This window comes from Nymphalis io, chromosome 5, assembly GCF_905147045.1.
Source record: "Nymphalis io chromosome 5, ilAglIoxx1.1, whole genome shotgun sequence".
Taxonomy (NCBI): Eukaryota; Metazoa; Arthropoda; class Insecta; order Lepidoptera; family Nymphalidae; genus Nymphalis; species Nymphalis io.
Genome location: NC_065892.1, coordinates 9,416,416 through 9,421,264, shown reverse-complemented (window position 1 = coordinate 9,421,264; position 4,849 = coordinate 9,416,416).

Genomic DNA, 4,849 nt, shown 5'->3' with positions numbered 1-4,849 from the left:
GCTCTTTTATCACATCGCATTCACGCGCCTTCAACTTGACTTCTCGTAGCTTATGTTTATTCCGTTTTGCAGGATACGACATTAAATGAATTTTTTTAAACATTTTAATGTTAAAATGTAGTTTCTTGAATATTATTGTAGATATTTCAATAAAAGTACAAATTACTCTAATCGTATATGTTAATCTTTAAACTAGCTGGTTATAATAATGTCAAAATAAAGTTTCATCAGATTCAGTAACTTTTAGTGAATTCGGATGGAAAATACGAATGCAATTTTCTTTTGCCTATTATTAGTCTGATGATCTTGAAGTTTTTTATTCAATGACGATCTTGCTAAATCCTAAACAGCTAACCCACGCGGGAGGTGACATTGAAATGATCGAGCTTGTATTGTATGTCGCTTATTTACTACAACTTTGTTAAATTATTATTTATTTTATATTTTTATTGGTTAGAACTTGTTATTATTTATATATACACACATCAAAAAAGTCTAAGCAACTTGTACTAATTTGAATTTTAGAATGGTTTTTCACATTATAACGTATGTATTTTATTATTTAAATATAAAAGTAGTGTCTTATTAATGTAAAAAAAACAACAGTTTTTTTCAACTGCCCTTTAATAACATAAATAAACAATATTATGTGTACTGTATCATACGTAGATAGTATAAAACTAAGGTACCTTAAAGCTAAACTTTTATAAATTAAAATTAATTGTTAAACAAAGTTAATTTAATGTAAAAGAATGGGGTCATTTAATACAAAGTGTGGCCTCCTCTGTTGTTCACAACTTGTCGGCATCGATTATTCATAGAATCGACGAGTGTTTATGTTATTCAGCAGCGAACGCTCCGAATTTCGAAATCGGAATTTTAGCAATTTCTTCAGCAGTTGGATTGTTGTTACTGTGTCTAAGTCCTCTACAACATATCTCTGGATAATGTCCCATGCATGCTCGATGGGGTTGAGGTCTGGCGATTGGTCAGGCCAGGGCAAAACCCGGATGTATTTTATTCCCAAGTACCTACTCACTGGTCCACAAAATTATCCGAACGTGCATTCTCATGCCTTAACGTGAAATCGGTGCCAGGGGTTTGTGAAAATAGACGGATATATGAACATTGTCAACGAGCTCAGTTCGTCTGTTCTTCATAATACCCATACCATAACTGTTGAGCCACAGAGTATGGATGAACTTTCTGAACGTATCTCAGTCTTTCAGTTTTTCAGTAATCACAAAATACAATTTTTATCCTCTCGGGTAACATCAGCTGAGGTTTCGCAGTCAGTAGTTTGTATCGGTCTTGTCTTGGTTATATTCCTCCCGCGGCCTGGGTGCTCGTCAGCGGGATCTCTTGTGTTAGTGTAACACCGCCAAAGACGGCAAATAGCACTTCTGTTGACACCAAAATGACGAGATAAATGGTCATTATAAAGTTGTTTTAATCTTGATATTAAGAAAAGTTTAGCAATGTTTACTAATAACAGAAAAATATTGAACACATTCGTTGCTAATAATATTGAAATACCGCGGAAAACAAGACTTATGGAAAGGCTTTTATGCAAAGCATTCTCTGCAATAACCTGCTATTTTGATCCAAAACATATTTAATCCGAAGCATTGATAGTTATTTAAATAAAGAGAGACCTATCTAATAGCCATCATCAGTAAAAGTAATAAGTTATTATTTTAATCGGTGTTAGTTTTAGTCCTTTATTCAGTTCAAATTTATTTAAAAAAAGTTATCTTACAAATAAACTACTTATTTGTTTTCCATGAACACAAAAACCTAATATTCGTTAAAAGAATTATAAAGCGTCCACGGTTGAACTTTGCATTAATTAACTATGTACATTTAATTATTATAATATCAACATTTTTATTTGATTATAAATTAGTTTAATCAGTGTTCTATGAATATGTTACAGTCTTATGAGTATGAAAATAGGAATCTTATTATTAAAGGACATATTTTTTGCCAGATATTAAACAATATTTTATAAGTATCAACATATGTACAACATTATAGATGAAGAGTTTATTGTGTATTTTTTTAATAAAGTTTACAAACGTCCTTGACATGTCGGTCATCGGTCTTGATAAGATGTTTTAATAGATATCACAATTCACTGCAAAATCAGCTAGAAGCGTCCTAAATATAAGAGTAAAAAGTGTTGGGGTGATTTTTTTTTAAAGAGGCGTTTATTCTAGATGTCGTTTAATTGTCATTTCTCAAAAGTTATCACAATCGTTAATTCTGAGAAGAAGACTGGTCGATAGCCTATTCCAACCACATCAGGAGTATACACAAATAAATAACTTTGACATTGAATTGACGAGATTACATTGGTTGAGATTTTGAATAATTAAAATTGATATTAATAACGGTTCTGGTGAATTCTTCTTGAAGAAATTCTTCAAAATGCGGAGGATCATCAAACTTAAGATAAGTCGGCAGTTTAAAGGGAGCTGATATATGATGAGATCCACGGTAATTCTGTCATTCGATGCATTCAAAACGTCGTACAAATGATTTTACATTTTCCGTTAGTCGTGTTCAGTTTCAGCATTCAAATATATTTTTTTCAACAAAATGCTCTAGCTGTGACGCTGTTTGGAGCTGCCAGGAGTCTTTGAGTTTTTGTTCTTTCGATTTTAATGCGTACTGCGTCTAGCGACTTGTATGACTTATTAAAAAACCTTGTAGCATTTGTCTAAATTTATTGAAGGGTTTCACTATCGTGGTATCAAAATGAAAAATTTTTTTTTTTCATTTTAGTTTACTGACTACTGATAACCCATCCTGAATTGATTAAGTCCATCTTTGACAATTTATTGAAGTCGAAGTTATAGATACATTAAGCAACACCGTGCCGGCCAAGAACATATCTACATAAGATTTGAATATGGTATTTATAGATATAATTGATTATTATATAATTGTGATGTGCTATATAATATAACATATTAATTGTTTGTATTATCATAATAATTGTTAAATATAATTGTTTTTAAAGTTTTTTGGAGTAGCAACGGAAATATACTATAATATATACCACACGTACCAACAATGTCGTCATATACGTATATATTATTATCGTTGCGGTGGCACATTATTGCTAAGGCAATTTTTATTATTATTTCTTATTACAAGTTTCATTATTAGCAAACTAGTAGTTATTTACACATTTGAAATGCTCATAACGATTGGGATCTCTGCCATTGACCTTTACACAGTCTGAAACGCAGCCTAACCTTCTACGTAACTTCGAAATGGCCACTGACCGTTTGTTCGAGTATATTCGCTTAGTTTCTCGTCACGTAATTTTTTACGCTGCCTAACTAATCACGTTTACAATTTTTTTATATATTATATTGCAGTACCATCGTGAACGTTACTTTACAACTACGTTACAAATTTGTTTTTATAAAATAACTATTAATATTAAAAAAAGCAATAAAATAAGCGAATAAAATAAAATAAAATACTACAGCTATTGTGAAATCTGTCAAACCTAATTAGTTGGATTAATTTTTCTTAAATTATTATTATTGTTTATTTTTCTAACTATAACGAATATTGTAATATTTCAAATTCAGTAACTATTATATTGGCGGCGAAAAGCATCGACGAAATAAATAAAATATTCAAGGTCGGAAATTGTAGACTGGAAAAAATCGTAAATATGTACTAATATATATATATAAAATAATAATTGTTTAAAACGTGAATAATTTAAATAATTACTTATAATTGAGTGTTTATTTTTTATTAAAAAAATTATGGATTATTTTATATTAAAAAAAATATTAACAATATGTCAGTGTCTATACAATATATTAAGTCATATTTTATTTATTAGAACAATAAGGTTTGTTCAAGTAAGTACTGAACACAGTTTTGAATTAATAATTGTATTTCCATAATGTTATAAATTAATATAATATCCACATTTTATTATCTTAAAGTAATAACATTCGAGGAAAATGGTACCTTCGCTCGCTCATCACTTAATTGCTTTAAGAAGTATTAACCCGAGGTTGCGAGTTATATTTTTATTTATATCTTTCTTGATTTAATTTAATTTACAGTTTTTAGAATATATTGTTTTTTATCGTTTAGAATCAAATTTATCTCACGCTCTATTTCATCGTTATGATCGTATGTTACATTTGCGACGTTGGTCTAATGTATAGTCTGTACCCCGGGCTTTCCGATAGGAACTGCATCAAGAACTGTACTTTTTTTGGCCACACAACTGTGAATTATAATATTCTCCCTTAAAAATGCTCTCCGTGGCTGAAATTAGTCAGGGAACTACATTTATATGATAGGTTTTTGTGTGTCTAGGGCAAACAAATTACCGTTACACTTATTAACTAAATCGAACCGTTTTATATAAGCAATTGAAATATCTCACAATCTTTATATCCTTCTTTTTAAAGAATTCATATACCTATTTAAATATCTTATGTAACTTTGTTTGCAAACAGTATCACATTGAATAAAAGGTAGACAAATATTGGTTTAAATAAACATGATAGAACCGGTCTTAGACGTACGAAGTTCGATCATCTTATCCGTTTGTAATTTATAAAAACTGGTAAAATAAATACACATAAATTATATGTACCTATGGAAAAATTTAAGGATAGATAATAGGAACATATGCAAACATTATATTTGAAATTTATAACGACATTCGGGAATAAATACTAATGATCAAAATTAATATAATTATGTTGCCTGTTTTCAAAGTAAAATTTTCAAAAAATCATATTGTGGTTTTAAATATGAGAAATGTTCTTGCTTATGTTAACTTTTATTTCACCTATTATTT